The sequence below is a fragment of the Sus scrofa genome, chromosome 18 (assembly GCF_054392235.1).
Source record: "Sus scrofa isolate SSC_HxYL_T2T_F1_AM1 chromosome 18, Sscrofa_HxYL_maternal_Yorkshire_Landrace_v2.0, whole genome shotgun sequence".
In the NCBI taxonomy this organism is placed as follows: Eukaryota; Metazoa; Chordata; class Mammalia; order Artiodactyla; family Suidae; genus Sus; species Sus scrofa.
The window spans coordinates 2,422,023-2,441,651 of NC_139400.1; positions in this window are offsets into that span (position 1 = coordinate 2,422,023).

Below are 19,629 nucleotides of genomic sequence, written 5' to 3' on the forward strand. Positions count from 1 at the left end.
CTGTAAAAAAACCACTGCATTCAATAAGGTTCCATTTCTTCACGATGCATGTTATACACTGCATTCAATCATGCTGCATTTAATTCGCTGCATTCAATCGGGATGCATTTTACCACGCTGCATGGATTACACTGCATTCAATCACAATGCATGGACTCCACCGCATAAAATCGGGATCCATTGCGCCACAATGCATGGAATCCTCTGCATTCAATGACGCTGCATGGAATCCACTGCATTCAAAAGGGATGGTTTGGGCCATGCTGCATAAAATCCACTGCATTCAATCGGGATGCATTGGGCCTCTCTGCATGGACTCCACAGCATTACATCTGGCTGCATGGACTCCACTGCATTATATCTCGCTGCATGGAATCCTCTGCATTCAATGACGCTGCATGGAATCCACTGCATTCAATCGGGATGCATTTTACCAGGCTGCATGGAATCCACTGCATTCAATCGGGATGCATTGGGCCTCACTGCATGGACTCCACTGCATTCAATCGGGATCCATTGCACCACAATGAATGGAATCCTCTGCATTCAATGACGCTACATGTAATCCACTGCTACCAATCGGGATGCATTTTACCAGGCTTCATGGAATGCACTGCATTCAATCACGCTGCATGGAATCCACTGCTTTCAATCGGGATTCATTTTACCACGCTGCATGGATTACACTGCATTCAATCACAATGCATGGAATCCACTGCATTCAATGAAGCTGCATGGAATCCACTGCATTCAATCGGGATGCTTTGGGCCAGGCTGAATAAAATCCACTGCATTCACTCGGGATGCATGGGCCTCGCTGCATGGACTCCACTGCATTAAATCTCGCTGCATGGAATCCTCTGCATTCAATGACGCTACATGGAATCCACTGCGCTCAATCAGGATGCATTTTACAACGCTGCATGTATTACAATGCATTCAATCACAATGCATGGAATCCACTGCATTCAATCGGGATGCTTTCAGCCATGCTGCATAAAATCCACTACATTCAATTGGGATGCATTGGGTCTCACTGCATGGACTCCACCGCATAAAATCGGGATCCATTGCGCAACAATGCATGGAATCCTCTGCATTCAATGACGCTGCATTGAATCCACTGCATTCAATCGGGATGCTTTGGGCCATTCTGCATAAACTGCACTGCAATCAATAGGGTTCCCTTTCTTCATGCTGCATGGAATACACTGATATCAATCACGCTGCATGGAATCCACTGCATTCAATCAGGAGGCATTTTACCAAGCTGCATGGAATCCACTGCATTCAATAATGCTGCAGGAAACCACTGCATTCTATCATGCTGCATGGAATCCACTGCATTAAATAGGGTTCCATTTCTTCACCCTGCATGGAATCCACTGCATTCAATCACGCTGCATGTAAACCACTGCATTCAATCGGGATGCATTTAACCAGGCTGCATGGAATCCATGCATTCATCACGCTGCATGGACTCCACTGCATACAATCGGGATCCATTGCGCCACAAGGCATGGAATACTCTGCATTCAATCGGGATGCTTTGGGCCATGCTGCATAAAATCTACTGCATTCAATCATGCTGCATGAAATCCACTGCATTGAATGACGCTGCATAAAATCCACTGCATTCAATAGGGTTCCATTTCTTCACACTTCATGGAATACTGCATTCAATCACGCTTCATGGAATCCACTGCATTCAATCGGGATGAATTTTACAACCCTGAATGGAGTACACTGCATTCAATCACAATGCATGGAATCCACTGCATTCCATCGGGATGCTTTGGGCCATGCCTCATAAAATCCACTGAATTCAATCGGGATGCCTTGGGCCTCGCTGCATGGACTCCACTGCATACAATCAGGATCCATTGCGCCACAATGCATGGAATCCTCGCATTCATTGACGCTGCATGTAATCCAATGTATTCAATCGGGATGCTTTGGGCCATGCTGCATAAAATCCACTACATTCAATCATGCTTCATGGAATCCACTGCACTCAATCATGCTGCATAAAATCCACTGCATACAATAGGGTTCCATAACTTCACACTGTATGGAATACACTTCATTCCATCACGCTGCATGGAATCCACTGCATTTAATCGGGATGCATTTTACCACGCTGCATGGATTACACTGCATTCAATCATGCTGCAGGGAATCCACTGTATTCAATCGGGATGTTTTGAGCCATGCTGCTTAAAATCCACTGCATTCAATCAGGATGCATTTGGCCTCGCTGCATGGACTCCACTGCATAAAATCTGGATCCATTGCGCAACAATGCATGGAATCCTCTGCATTCAATGACGCTGCATGGAATCCACTGCATTCAATCGGGATGTTTTGGGCCATGCTGCATATAATCCACTGCATTCAATCGGGATGCCTTGGGCCTCACTGCATGGACTCCACTGCATGCAATCGGGATCCATTGCGCCACAATGCATGGAATCCTCTGCATTCAATGACGCTGCATGGAATCCACTGCATTCAATCGGGATGCTTTGGGCCATGCTGTATAAAATCCACTGCATCAATCATGCTGCATGGAATCCACTGCATTCAATCATGCTGCATAATATTCACTGCATTCAATAGTGTACCTTTTCTTCACACTGCATGAAATACACTGCATTCAATCACGCTGTATGGAATAAACTGCATTCAATCGGGATGCATTTAACCACGCTGCATGGATTACACTGCATTCAATGACGCTGCATGGAATCCACTGCATTCAATCGGGATGCTTTGAGGCATGCTTCATGAAATCCACTGCATTCAATCATGCTGCATGGAATCCACTGCATTCAATAGGGTTCCATTTCTTCACGCTGAATGGAATACAGTGCATGCAATCACGCTGCATTGACTCCACTTGATAAAATCGGGATCCATTGCGCCACAATGCATGGAATCCTCTGAATTCAATGACGCTGCATGGAATCCACTGCAATCAATCGGGATGCTTTGGGCCATGGTGCATAAAATCCACTGCATGCAATCATGCTGCATGGAATCCACTGCATTCAATAGGGTTCCATTGCTTCACGCTGCATGGAATCCACTGCATTCAATCACGCTGCATGGAATCCACTGCATTCAATCGGGATGCATTGGGCCATGCTGCATAAAATCCACTGCATTCAATCGTGCTGCATATAATCCACTGCATTCAATTGGGTTCCATTTCGTAACACTACATGGAATACACTGCATTCAATCACGCTGTATGGAATAAACTGCATTCAATCGGGATGCATTTAACCACGCTGCATGGATTACACTTCATTCAATCACAATGCATGGAATCCACTGCATTCTATCAGGATGCTTTGGGCCATGCTGCATAAAATCCACTGCATTCAATAGGGTTCCATTTCTTCACGCTGCATGGAATCCACTGCATTCAATAGGGTTCCATTCCTTCACGCTGCATGGAATCCACCTCATTCAATAGGGATGCATTTTACCACGCTGCATGGATTACACTGCATTCAATCGCAATGCATAGAATCCACTGCATTCAATCGGGGTGCATTTTACACCGCTGAATGAAATCCACTGCATTTAATCACGCTGCATGTAATCCATGGAATTTAATCGGGATTCATTTTACTAAGCTGTATGGAATCGACTGTATTTAATCACGCTGCATGGAATCAACTGCATTCAATCGGGATTCATTTTACAAGGCTGCATGGAGTTCACTGCATTCAATCACAATGCATGGAATCCACTGCATTCAATCGGGATAATTTGGGCCATGCTGCATAAAATCCACTGCATTCAATCATGCTGCATGGAATCCACTGCATTCGACCATGCTGAATAAAATCCCATGCATTAAATATAGTTCAATTTCTTCACACTGCATGGAATCCACTGCATTCAATCAGAATCCATTTTACAACGCTGCATGTATTACACTGTTTCAATCACGCTGCATGGAATCCACTGCATTCAATCGGGATGCTTTCGGCCATGCTACATAAAATACACTGCATTCAATCATGCTGCATAATATCCGCTCCATAGTATCCCCTGCATTCATTCATGCTGTAAAAAAACCACTGCATTCAATAAGGTTCCATTTCTTCACGATGCATGTTATACACTGCATTCAATCATGCTGCATTTAATTCGCTGCATTCAATCGGGATGCATTTTACCACGCTGCATGGATTACACTGCATTCAATCACAATGCATGGACTCCACCGCATAAAATCGGGATCCATTGCGCCACAATGCATGGAATCCTCTGCATTCAATGACGCTGCATGGAATCCACTGCATTCAAAAGGGATGGTTTGGGCCATGCTGCATAAAATCCACTGCATTCAATCGGGATGCATTGGGCCTCTCTGCATGGACTCCACAGCATTACATCTGGCTGCATGGACTCCACTGCATTAAATCTCGCTGCATGGAATCCTCTGCATTCAATGACGCTACATGGAATCCACTGCGCTCAATCAGGATGCATTTTACAACGCTGCATGTATTACAATGCATTCAATCACAATGCATGGAATCCACTGCATTCAATCGGGATGCTTTCAGCCATGCTGCATAAAATCCACTACATTCAATTGGGATGCATTGGGTCTCACTGCATGGACTCCACCGCATAAAATCGGGATCCATTGCGCAACAATGCATGGAATCCTCTGCATTCAATGACGCTGCATTGAATCCACTGCATTCAATCGGGATGCTTTGGGCCATTCTGCATAAACTGCACTGCAATCAATAGGGTTCCCTTTCTTCATGCTGCATGGAATACACTGATATCAATCACGCTGCATGGAATCCACTGCATTCAATCAGGAGGCATTTTACCAAGCTGCATGGAATCCACTGCATTCAATAATGCTGCAGGAAACCACTGCATTCTATCATGCTGCATGGAATCCACTGCATTAAATAGGGTTCCATTTCTTCACCCTGCATGGAATCCACTGCATTCAATCACGCTGCATGTAAACCACTGCATTCAATCGGGATGCATTTAACCAGGCTGCATGGAATCCATGCATTCATCACGCTGCATGGACTCCACTGCATACAATCGGGATCCATTGCGCCACAAGGCATGGAATACTCTGCATTCAATCGGGATGCTTTGGGCCATGCTGCATAAAATCTACTGCATTCAATCATGCTGCATGAAATCCACTGCATTGAATGACGCTGCATAAAATCCACTGCATTCAATAGGGTTCCATTTCTTCACACTTCATGGAATACTGCATTCAATCACGCTTCATGGAATCCACTGCATTCAATCGGGATGAATTTTACAACCCTGAATGGAGTACACTGCATTCAATCACAATGCATGGAATCCACTGCATTCCATCGGGATGCTTTGGGCCATGCCTCATAAAATCCACTGAATTCAATCGGGATGCCTTGGGCCTCGCTGCATGGACTCCACTGCATACAATCAGGATCCATTGCGCCACAATGCATGGAATCCTTGCATTCATTGACGCTGCATGTAATCCAATGTATTCAATCGGGATGCTTTGGGCCATGCTGCATAAAATCCACTACATTCAATCATGCTTCATGGAATCCACTGCACTCAATCATGCTGCATAAAATCCACTGCATACAATAGGGTTCCATAACTTCACACTGTATGGAATACACTTCATTCCATCACGCTGCATGGAATCCACTGCATTTAATCGGGATGCATTTTACCACGCTGCATGGATTACACTGCATTCAATCATGCTGCAGGGAATCCACTGTATTCAATCGGGATGTTTTGAGCCATGCTGCTTAAAATCCACTGCATTCAATCAGGATGCATTTGGCCTCGCTGCATGGACTCCACTGCATAAAATCTGGATCCATTGCGCAACAATGCATGGAATCCTCTGCATTCAATGACGCTGCATGGAATCCACTGCATTCAATCGGGATGTTTTGGGCCATGCTGCATATAATCCACTGCATTCAATCGGGATGCCTTGGGCCTCACTGCATGGACTCCACTGCATGCAATCGGGATCCATTGCGCCACAATGCATGGAATCCTCTGCATTCAATGACGCTGCATGGAATCCACTGCATTCAATCGGGATGCTTTGGGCCATGCTGTATAAAATCCACTGCATCAATCATGCTGCATGGAATCCACTGCATTCAATCATGCTGCATAATATTCACTGCATTCAATAGTGTACCTTTTCTTCACACTGCATGAAATACACTGCATTCAATCACGCTGTATGGAATAAACTGCATTCAATCGGGATGCATTTAACCACGCTGCATGGATTACACTGCATTCAATGACGCTGCATGGAATCCACTGCATTCAATCGGGATGCTTTGGGGCATGCTTCATGAAATCCACTGCATTCAATCATGCTGCATGGAATCCACTGCATTCAATAGGGTTCCATTTCTTCACGCTGAATGGAATACAGTGCATGCAATCACGCTGCATTGACTCCACTTGATAAAATCGGGATCCATTGCGCCACAATGCATGGAATCCTCTGAATTCAATGACGCTGCATGGAATCCACTGCAATCAATCGGGATGCTTTGGGCCATGGTGCATAAAATCCACTGCATGCAATCATGCTGCATGGAATCCACTGCATTCAATAGGGTTCCATTGCTTCACGCTGCATGGAATCCACTGCATTCAATCACGCTGCATGGAATCCACTGCATTCAATCGGGATGCATTGGGCCATGCTGCATAAAATCCACTGCATTCAATCGTGCTGCATAAAATCCACTGCATTCAATTGGGTTCCATTTCGTAACACTACATGGAATACACTGCATTCAATCACGCTGTATGGAATAAACTGCATTCAATCGGGATGCATTTAACCACGCTGCATGGATTACACTTCATTCAATCACAATGCATGGAATCCACTGCATTCTATCAGGATGCTTTGGGCCATGCTGCATAAAATCCACTGCATTCAATAGGGTTCCATTTCTTCACGCTGCATGGAATCCACTGCATTCAATAGGGTTCCATTCCTTCACGCTGCATGGAATCCACCTCATTCAATAGGGATGCATTTTACCACGCTGCATGGATTACACTGCATTCAATCGCAATGCATAGAATCCACTGCATTCAATCGGGGTGCATTTTACACCGCTGAATGAAATCCACTGCATTTAATCACGCTGCATGTAATCCATGGAATTTAATCGGGATTCATTTTACTAAGCTGTATGGAATCGACTGTATTTAATCACGCTGCATGGAATCAACTGCATTCAATCGGGATTCATTTTACAAGGCTGCATGGAGTTCACTGCATTCAATCACAATGCATGGAATCCACTGCATTCAATCGGGATAATTTGGGCCATGCTGCATAAAATCCACTGCATTCAATCATGCTGCATGGAATCCACTGCATTCGACCATGCTGAATAAAATCCCATGCATTAAATATAGTTCAATTTCTTCACGCTGCATGGAATCCACTGCATTCAATCAGAATCCATTTTACAACGCTGCATGTATTACACTGTTTCAATCACGCTGCATGGAATCCACTGCATTCAATCGGGATGCTTTCGGCCATGCTACATAAAATACACTGCATTCAATCATGCTGCATAATATCCGCTCCATAGTATCCCCTGCATTCATTCATGCTGTAAAAAAACCACTGCATTCAATAAGGTTCCATTTCTTCACGATGCATGTTATACACTGCATTCAATCATGCTGCATTTAATTCGCTGCATTCAATCGGGATGCATTTTACCACGCTGCATGGATTACACTGCATTCAATCACAATGCATGGACTCCACCGCATAAAATCGGGATCCATTGCGCCACAATGCATGGAATCCTCTGCATTCAATGACGCTGCATGGAATCCACTGCATTCAAAAGGGATGGTTTGGGCCATGCTGCATAAAATCCACTGCATTCAATCGGGATGCATTGGGCCTCTCTGCATGGACTCCACAGCATTACATCTGGCTGCATGGACTCCACTGCATTATATCTCGCTGCATGGAATCCTCTGCATTCAATGACGCTGCATGGAATCCACTGCATTCAATCGGGATGCATTTTACCAGGCTGCATGGAATCCACTGCATTCAATCGGGATGCATTGGGCCTCACTGCATGGACTCCACTGCATTCAATCGGGATCCATTGCACCACAATGAATGGAATCCTCTGCATTCAATGACGCTACATGTAATCCACTGCTACCAATCGGGATGCATTTTACCAGGCTTCATGGAATGCACTGCATTCAATCACGCTGCATGGAATCCACTGCTTTCAATCGGGATTCATTTTACCACGCTGCATGGATTACACTGCATTCAATCACAATGCATGGAATCCACTGCATTCAATGAAGCTGCATGGAATCCACTGCATTCAATCGGGATGCTTTGGGCCAGGCTGAATAAAATCCACTGCATTCACTCGGGATGCATGGGCCTCGCTGCATGGACTCCACTGCATTAAATCTCGCTGCATGGAATCCTCTGCATTCAATGACGCTACATGGAATCCACTGCGCTCAATCAGGATGCATTTTACAACGCTGCATGTATTACAATGCATTCAATCACAATGCATGGAATCCACTGCATTCAATCGGGATGCTTTCAGCCATGCTGCATAAAATCCACTACATTCAATTGGGATGCATTGGGTCTCACTGCATGGATTCCACCGCATAAAATCGGGATCCATTGCGCAACAATGCATGGAATCCTCTGCATTCAATGACGCTGCATTGAATCCACTGCATTCAATCGGGATGCTTTGGGCCATTCTGCATAAACTACACTGCAATCAATAGGGTTCCCTTTCTTCATGCTGCATGGAATACACTGATATCAATCACGCTGCATGGAATCCACTGCATTCAATCAGGAGGCATTTTACCAAGCTGCATGGAATCCACTGCATTTAATCACGCTGCATGGAATCCACTGCATTCAATCAGGATGCATTTTTCCAGGGTGCATGGAATCCACTGCATTCAATAATGCTGCAGGAAACCACTGCATTCTATCATGCTGCATGGAATCCACTGCATTAAATAGGGTTCCATTTCTTCACCCTGCATGGAATCCACTGCATTCAATCACGCTGCATGTAAACCACTGCATTCAATCGGGATGCATTTAACCAGGCTGCATGGAATCCATGCATTCATCACGCTGCATGGACTCCACTGCATACAATCGGGATCCATTGCGCCACAATGCATGGAATACTCTGCATTCAATCGGGATGCTTTGGGCCATGCTGCATAAAATCCACTGCATTCCATCGGGATGCATTGGGCCTCGCTGCATGGACTCCACTGCATACAATCGGGATCCATTGTGCCACAATGCATGGAATCCTCTGAATTCAATGACGCTGCATGGAATCCACTGCAATCAATCGGGATGCTTTGGGCCATGGTGCATAAAATCCACTGCATGCAATCATGCTGCATGTAATCCACTGCATTCAATAGGGTTCCATTGCTTCACGCTGCATGGAATCCACTGCATTCAATCACGCTGCATGGAATCCACTGCATTCAATCGGGATGCATTTTACCACGCTGCATGGAGTACACTGCATTCAATCACAATGCATGTAATCCACTGCATTCAATCTGGATGCATTGGGCCATGGTGCATAAAATCCACTGCATTCAATAGGGTTCCATTTCTTCACACTTCATGGAATACTGCATTCAATCACGCTTCATGGAATCCACTGCATTCAATCGGGATGAATTTTACAACCCTGAATGGAGTACACTGCATTCAATCACAATGCATGGAATCCACTGCATTCCATCGGGATGCTTTGGGCCATGCCTCATAAAATCCACTGAATTCAATCGGGATGCCTTGGGCCTCGCTGCATGGACTCCACTGCATACAATCAGGATCCATTGCGCCACAATGCATGGAATCCTCGCATTCATTGACGCTGCATGTAATCCAATGTATTCAATCGGGATGCTTTGGGCCATGCTGCATAAAATCCACTACATTCAATCATGCTTCATGGAATCCACTGCACTCAATCATGCTGCATAAAATCCACTGCATACAATAGGGTTCCATAACTTCACACTGTATGGAATACACTTCATTCCATCACGCTGCATGGAATCCACTGCATTTAATCGGGATGCATTTTACCACGCTGCATGGATTACACTGCATTCAATCATGCTGCAGGGAATCCACTGTATTCAATCGGGATGTTTTGAGCCATGCTGCTTAAAATCCACTGCATTCAATCAGGATGCATTTGGCCTCGCTGCATGGACTCCACTGCATAAAATCTGGATCCATTGCGCAACAATGCATGGAATCCTCTGCATTCAATGACGCTGCATGGAATCCACTGCATTCAATCGGGATGTTTTGGGCCATGCTGCATATAATCCACTGCATTCAATCGGGATGCCTTTGGCCTCACTGCATGGACTCCACTGCATACAATCGGGATCCATTGCGCCACAATGCATGGAATCCTCTGCATTCAATGACGCTGCATGGAATCCACTGCATTCAATCGGGATGCTTTGGGCCATGCTGTATAAAATCCACTGCATCAATCATGCTGCATGGAATCCACTGCATTCAATCATGCTGCATAATATTCACTGCATTCAATAGTGTACCTTTTCTTCACACTGCATGAAATACACTGCATTCAATCACGCTGTATGGAATAAACTGCATTCAATCGGGATGCATTTAACCACGCTGCATGGATTACACTGCATTCAATGACGCTGCATGGAATCCACTGCATTCAATCGGGATGCTTTGGGGCATGCTTCATGAAATCCACTGCATTCAATCATGCTGCATGGAATCCACTGCATTCAATAGGGTTCCATTTCTTCACGCTGAATGGAATACAGTGCATGCAATCACGCTGCATTGACTCCACTTGATAAAATCGGGATCCATTGCGCCACAATGCATGGAATCCTCTGAATTCAATGACGCTGCATGGAATCCACTGCAATCAATCGGGATGCTTTGGGCCATGGTGCATAAAATCCACTGCATGCAATCATGCTGCATGGAATCCACTGCATTCAATAGGGTTCCATTGCTTCACGCTGCATGGAATCCACTGCATTCAATCACGCTGCATGGAATCCACTGCATTCAATCGGGATGCATTTTACCACGCTGCATGGAGTACACTGCATTCAATCACAATGCATGTAATCCACTGCATTCAATCTGGATGCATTGGGCCATGCTGCATAAAATCCACTGCATTCAATCGTGCTGCATAAAATCCACTGCATTCAATTGGGTTCCATTTCGTAACACTACATGGAATACACTGCATTCAATCACGCTGTATGGAATAAACTGCATTCAATCGGGATGCATTTAACCACGCTGCATGGATTACACTTCATTCAATCACAATGCATGGAATCCACTGCATTCTATCAGGATGCTTTGGGCCATGCTGCATAAAATCCACTGCATTCAATAGGGTTCCATTTCTTCACGCTGCATGGAATCCACTGCATTCAATAGGGTTCCATTCCTTCACGCTGCATGGAATCCACCTCATTCAATCGGGATGCATTTTACCACGCTGCATGGATTACACTGCATTCAATCGCAATGCATAGAATCCACTGCATTCAATCGGGGTGCATTTTACACCGCTGAATGAAATCCACTGCATTTAATCACGCTGCATGTAATCCATGGAATTTAATCGGGATTCATTTTACTAAGCTGTATGGAATCAACTGTATTTAATCACGCTGCATGGAATCAACTGCATTCAATCGGGATTCATTTTACAAGGCTGCATGGAGTTCACTGCATTCAATCACAATGCATGGAATCCACTGCATTCAATCGGGATAATTTGGGCCATGCTGCATAAAATCCACTGCATTCAATCATGCTGCATGGAATCCACTGCATTCGACCATGCTGAATAAAATCCCATGCATTAAATATAGTTCAATTTCTTCACGCTGCATGGAATCCACTGCATTCAATCAGAATCCATTTTACAACGCTGCATGTATTACACTGTTTCAATCACGCTGCATGGAATCCACTGCATTCAATCGGGATGCTTTCGGCCATGCTACATAAAATACACTGCATTCAATCATGCTGCATAATATCCGCTCCATAGTATCCCCTGCATTCATTCATGCTGTAAAAAAACCACTGCATTCAATAAGGTTCCATTTCTTCACGATGCATGTTATACACTGCATTCAATCATGCTGCATTTAATTCGCTGCATTCAATCGGGATGCATTTTACCACGCTGCATGGATTACACTGCATTCAATCACAATGCATGGACTCCACCGCATAAAATCGGGATCCATTGCGCCACAATGCATGGAATCCTCTGCATTCAATGACGCTGCATGGAATCCACTGCATTCAAAAGGGATGGTTTGGGCCATGCTGCATAAAATCCACTGCATTCAATCGGAATGCATTGGGCCTCTCTGCATGGACTCCACAGCATTACATCTGGCTGCATGGACTCCACTGCATTATATCTCGCTGCATGGAATCCTCTGCATTCAATGACGCTGCATGGAATCCACTGCATTCAATCGGGATGCATTTTACCAGGCTGCATGGAATCCACTGCATTCAATCGGGATGCATTGGGCCTCACTGCATGGACTCCACTGCATTCAATCGGGATCCATTGCACCACAATGAATGGAATCCTCTGCATTCAATGACGCTACATGTAATCCACTGCTACCAATCGGGATGCATTTTACCAGGCTTCATGGAATGCACTGCATTCAATCACGCTGCATGGAATCCACTGCTTTCAATCGGAATTCATTTTACCACGCTGCATGGATTACACTGCATTCAATCACAATGCATGGAATCCACTGCATTCAATGAAGCTGCATGGAATCCACTGCATTCAATCGGGATGCTTTGGGCCAGGCTGAATAAAATCCACTGCATTCACTCGGGATGCATGGGCCTCGCTGCATGGACTCCACTGCATTAAATCTCGCTGCATGGAATCCTCTGCATTCAATGACGCTACATGGAATCCACTGCGCTCAATCAGGATGCATTTTACAACGCTGCATGTATTACAATGCATTCAATCACAATGCATGGAATCCACTGCATTCAATCGGGATGCTTTCAGCCATGCTGCATAAAATCCACTACATTCAATTGGGATGCATTGGGTCTCACTGCATGGACTCCACCGCATAAAATCGGGATCCATTGCGCAACAATGCATGGAATCCTCTGCATTCAATGACGCTGCATTGAATCCACTGCATTCAATCGGGATGCTTTGGGCCATTCTGCATAAACTGCACTGCAATCAATAGGGTTCCCTTTCTTCATGCTGCATGGAATACACTGATATCAATCACGCTGCATGGAATCCACTGCATTCAATCAGGAGGCATTTTACCAAGCTGCATGGAATCCACTGCATTTAATCACGCTGCATGGAATCCACTGCATTCAATCAGGATGCATTTTTCCAGGGTGCATGGAATCCACTGCATTCAATAATGCTGCAGGAAACCACTGCATTCTATCATGCTGCATGGAATCCACTGCATTAAATAGGGTTCCATTTCTTCACCCTGCATGGAATCCACTGCATTCAATCACGCTGCATGTAAACCACTGCATTCAATCGGGATGCATTTAACCAGGCTGCATGGAATCCATGCATTCATCACGCTGCATGGACTCCACTGCATACAATCGGGATCCATTGCGCCACAAGGCATGGAATACTCTGCATTCAATCGGGATGCTTTGGGCCATGCTGCATAAAATCTACTGCATTCAATCATGCTGCATGAAATCCACTGCATTGAATGACGCTGCATAAAATCCACTGCATTCAATAGGGTTCCATTTCTTCACACTTCATGGAATACTGCATTCAATCACGCTTCATGGAATCCACTGCATTCAATCGGGATGAATTTTACAACCCTGAATGGAGTACACTGCATTCAATCACAATGCATGGAATCCACTGCATTCCATCGGGATGCTTTGGGCCATGCCTCATAAAATCCACTGAATTCAATCGGGATGCCTTGGGCCTCGCTGCATGGACTCCACTGCATACAATCAGGATCCATTGCGCCACAATGCATGGAATCCTCGCATTCATTGACGCTGCATGTAATCCAATGTATTCAATCGGGATGCTTTGGGCCATGCTGCATAAAATCCACTACATTCAATCATGCTTCATGGAATCCACTGCACTCAATCATGCTGCATAAAATCCACTGCATACAATAGGGTTCCATAACTTCACACTGTATGGAATACACTTCATTCCATCACGCTGCATGGAATCCACTGCATTTAATCGGGATGCATTTTACCACGCTGCATGGATTACACTGCATTCAATCATGCTGCAGGGAATCCACTGTATTCAATCGGGATGTTTTGAGCCATGCTGCTTAAAATCCACTGCATTCAATCAGGATGCATTTGGCCTCGCTGCATGGACTCCACTGCATAAAATCTGGATCCATTGCGCAACAATGCATGGAATCCTCTGCATTCAATGACGCTGCATGGAATCCACTGCATTCAATCGGGATGTTTTGGGCCATGCTGCATATAATCCACTGCATTCAATCGGGATGCCTTGGGCCTCACTGCATGGACTCCACTGCATGCAATCGGGATCCATTGCGCCACAATGCATGGAATCCTCTGCATTCAATGACGCTGCATGGAATCCACTGCATTCAATCGGGATGCTTTGGGCCATGCTGTATAAAATCCACTGCATCAATCATGCTGCATGGAATCCACTGCATTCAATCATGCTGCATAATATTCACTGCATTCAATAGTGTACCTTTTCTTCACACTGCATGAAATACACTGCATTCAATCACGCTGTATGGAATAAACTGCATTCAATCGGGATGCATTTAACCACGCTGCATGGATTACACTGCATTCAATGACGCTGCATGGAATCCACTGCATTCAATCGGGATGCTTTGGGGCATGCTTCATGAAATCCACTGCATTCAATCATGCTGCATGGAATCCACTGCATTCAATAGGGTTCCATTTCTTCACGCTGAATGGAATACAGTGCATGCAATCACGCTGCATTGACTCCACTTGATAAAATCGGGATCCATTGCGCCACAATGCATGGAATCCTCTGAATTCAATGACGCTGCATGGAATCCACTGCAATCAATCGGGATGCTTTGGGCCATGGTGCATAAAATCCACTGCATGCAATCATGCTGCATGGAATCCACTGCATTCAATAGGGTTCCATTGCTTCACGCTGCATGGAATCCACTGCATTCAATCACGCTGCATGGAATCCACTGCATTCAATCGGGATGCATTTTACCACGCTGCATGGAGTACACTGCATTCAATCACAATGCATGTAATCCACTGCATTCAATCTGGATGCATTGGGCCATGCTGCATAAAATCCACGCATTCAATAGGGTTCCATTTCTTCACACTTCATGGAATACTGCATTCAATCACGCTGAATGGAATCCACTGCATTCAATCGGGATGAATTTTACAACCCTGAATAGAGTACACTGCATTCAATCACAATGCATGGAATCCACTGCATTCCATCGGGATGCTTTGGGCCATGCCTCATAAAATCCACTGAATTCAATCGGGATGCCTTGGGCCTCGCTGCATGGACTCCACTGCATACAATCAGGATCCATTGCGCCACAATGCATGGAATCCTCGCATTCATTGACGCTGCATGTAATCCAATGTATTCAATCGGGATGCTTTGGGCCATGCTGCATAAAATCCACTGCATTCAATCATGCTTCATGGAATCCACTGCACTCAATCATGCTGCATAAAATCCACTGCATACAATAGGGTTCCATAACTTCACACTGTATGGAATACACTTCATTCCATCACGCTGCATGGAATCCACTGCATTTAATTGGGATGCATTTTACCACGCTGCATGGATTACACTGCATTCAATCATGCTGCAGGGAATCCACTGTATTCAATCGGGATGTTTTGAGCCATGCTGCTTAAAATCCACTGCATTCAATCAGGATGCATTTGGCCTCGCTGCATGGACTCCACTGCATAAAATCTGGATCCATTGCGCAACAATGCATGGAATCCTCTGCATTCAATGACGCTGCATGGAATCCACTGCATTCAATCGGGATGTTTTGGGCCATGCTGCATATAATCCACTGCATTCAATCGGGATGCCTTTGGCCTCACTGCATGGACTCCACTGCATACAATCGGGATCCATTGCGCCACAATGCATGGAATCCTCTGCATTCAATGACGCTGCATGGAATCCACTGCATTCAATCGGGATGCTTTGGGCCATGCTGTATAAAATCCACTGCATCAATCATGCTGCATGGAATCCACTGCATTCAATCATGCTGCATAATATTCACTGCATTCAATAGTGTACCTTTTCTTCACACTGCATGAAATACACTGCATTCAATCACGCTGTATGGAATAAACTGCATTCAATCGGGATGCATTTAACCACGCTGCATGGATTACACTGCATTCAATGACGCTGCATGGAATCCACTGCATTCAATCGGGATGCTTTGGGGCATGCTTCATGAAATCCACTGCATTCAATCATGCTGCATGGAATCCACTGCATTCAATAGGGTTCCATTTCTTCACGCTGAATGGAATACAGTGCATGCAATCACGCTGCATTGACTCCACTTGATAAAATCGGGATCCATTGCGCCACAATGCATGGAATCCTCTGAATTCAATGACGCTGCATGGAATCCACTGCAATCAATCGGGATGCTTTGGGCCATGGTGCATAAAATCCACTGCATGCAATCATGCTGCATGGAATCCACTGCATTCAATAGGGTTCCATTGCTTCACGCTGCATGGAATCCACTGCATTCAATCACGCTGCATGGAATCCACTGCATTCAATCGGGATGCATTTTACCACGCTGCATGGAGTACACTGCATTCAATCACAATGCATGTAATCCACTGCATTCAATCTGGATGCATTGGGCCATGCTGCATAAAATCCACTGCATTCAATCGTGCTGCATAAAATCCACTGCATTCAATTGGGTTCCATTTCGTAACACTACATGGAATACACTGCATTCAATCACGCTGTATGGAATAAACTGCATTCAATCGGGATGCATTTAACCACGCTGCATGGATTACACTTCATTCAATCACAATGCATGGAATCCACTGCATTCTATCAGGATGCTTTGGGCCATCCTGCATAAAATCCACTGCATTCAATAGGGTTCCATTTCTTCACGCTGCATGGAATCCACTGCATTCAATAGGGTTCCATTCCTTCACGCTGCATGGAATCCACCTCATTCAATCGGGATGCATTTTACCACGCTGCATGGATTACACTGCATTCAATCGCAATGCATAGAATCCACTGCATTCAATCGGGGTGCATTTTACACCGCTGAATGAAATCCACTGCATTTAATCACGCTGCATGTAATCCATGGAATTTAAACGGGATTCATTTTACTAAGCTGTATGGAATTGACTGTATTTAATCACGCTGCATGGAATCAACTGCATTCAATCGGGATTCATTTTACAAGGCTGCATGGAGTTCACTGCATTCAATCACAATGCATGGAATCCACTGCATTCAATCGGGATAATTTGGGCCATGCTGCATAAAATCCACTGCATTCAATCATGCTGCATGGAATCCACTGCATTCGACCATGCTGAATAAAATCCCATGCATTAAATATAGTTCAATTTCTTCACGCTGCATGGAATCCACTGCATTCAATCAGAATCCATTTTACAACGCTGCATGTATTACACTGTTTCAATCACGCTGCATGGAATCCACTGCATTCAATCGGGATGCTTTCGGCCATGCTACATAAAATACACTGCATTCAATCATGCTGCATAATATCCGCTCCATAGTATCCCCTGCATTCATTCATGCTGTAAAAAAACCACTGCATTCAATAAGGTTCCATTTCTTCACGATGCATGTTATACACTGCATTCAATCATGCTGCATTTAATTCACTGCATTCAATCGGGATGCATTTTACCACGCTGCATGGATTACACTGCATTCAATCACAATGCATGGACTCCACCGCATAAAATCGGGATCCATTGCGCCACAATGCATGGAATCCTCTGCATTCAATGACGCTGCATGGAATCCACTGCATTCAAAAGGGATGGTTTGGGCCATGCTGCATAAAATCCACTGCATTCAATCGGGATGCATTGGGCCTCTCTGCATGGACTCCACAGCATTACATCTGGCTGCATGGACTCCACTGCATTATATCTCGCTGCATGGAATCCTCTGCATTCAATGACGCTGCATGGAATCCACTGCATTCAATCGGGATGCATTTTACCAGGCTGCATGGAATCCACTGCATTCAATCGGGATGCATTGGGCCTCACTGCATGGACTCCACTGCATTCAATCGGGATCCATTGCACCACAATGAATGGAATCCTCTGCATTCAATGACGCTACATGTAATCCACTGCTACCAATCGGGATGCATTTTACCAGGCTTCATGGAATGCACTGCATTCAATCACGCTGCATGGAATCCACTGCTTTCAATCGGAATTCATTTTACCACGCTGCATGGATTACACTGCATTCAATCACAATGCATGGAATCCACTGCATTCAATGAAGCTGCATGGAATCCACTGCATTCAATCGGGATGCTTTGGGCCAGGCTGAATAAAATCCACTGCATTCACTCGGGATGCATGGGCCTCGCTGCATGGACTCCACTGCATTAAATCTCGCTGCATGGAATCCTCTGCATTCAATGACGCTACATGGAATCCACTGCGCTCAATCAGGATGCATTTTACAACGCTGCATGTATTACAATGCATTCAATCACAATGCATGGAATCCACTGCATTCAATCGGGATGCTTTCAGCCATGCTGCATAAAATCCACTACATTCAATTGGGATGCATTGGGTCTCACTGCATGGACTCCACCACATAAAATCGGGATCCATTGCGCAACAATGCATGGAATCCTCTGCATTCAATGACGCTGCATTGAATCCACTGCATTCAATCGGGATGCTTTGGGCCATTCTGCATAAACTACACTGCAATCAATAGGGTTCCCTTTCTTCATGCTGCATGGAATACACTGATATCAATCACGCTGCATGGAATCCACTGCATTCAATCAGGAGGCATTTTACCAAGCTGCATGGAATCCACTGCATTTAATCACGCTGCATGGAATCCACTGCATTCAATCAGGATGCATTTTTCCAGGGTGCATGGAATCCACTGCATTCAATAATGCTGCAGGAAACCACTGCATTCTATCATGCTGCATGGAATCCACTGCATTAAATAGGGTTCCATTTCTTCACCCTGCATGGAATCCACTGCATTCAATCACGCTGCATGTAAACCACTGCATTCAATCGGGATGCATTTAACCAGGCTGCATGGAATCCATGCATTCATCACGCTGCATGGACTCCACTGCATACAATCGGGA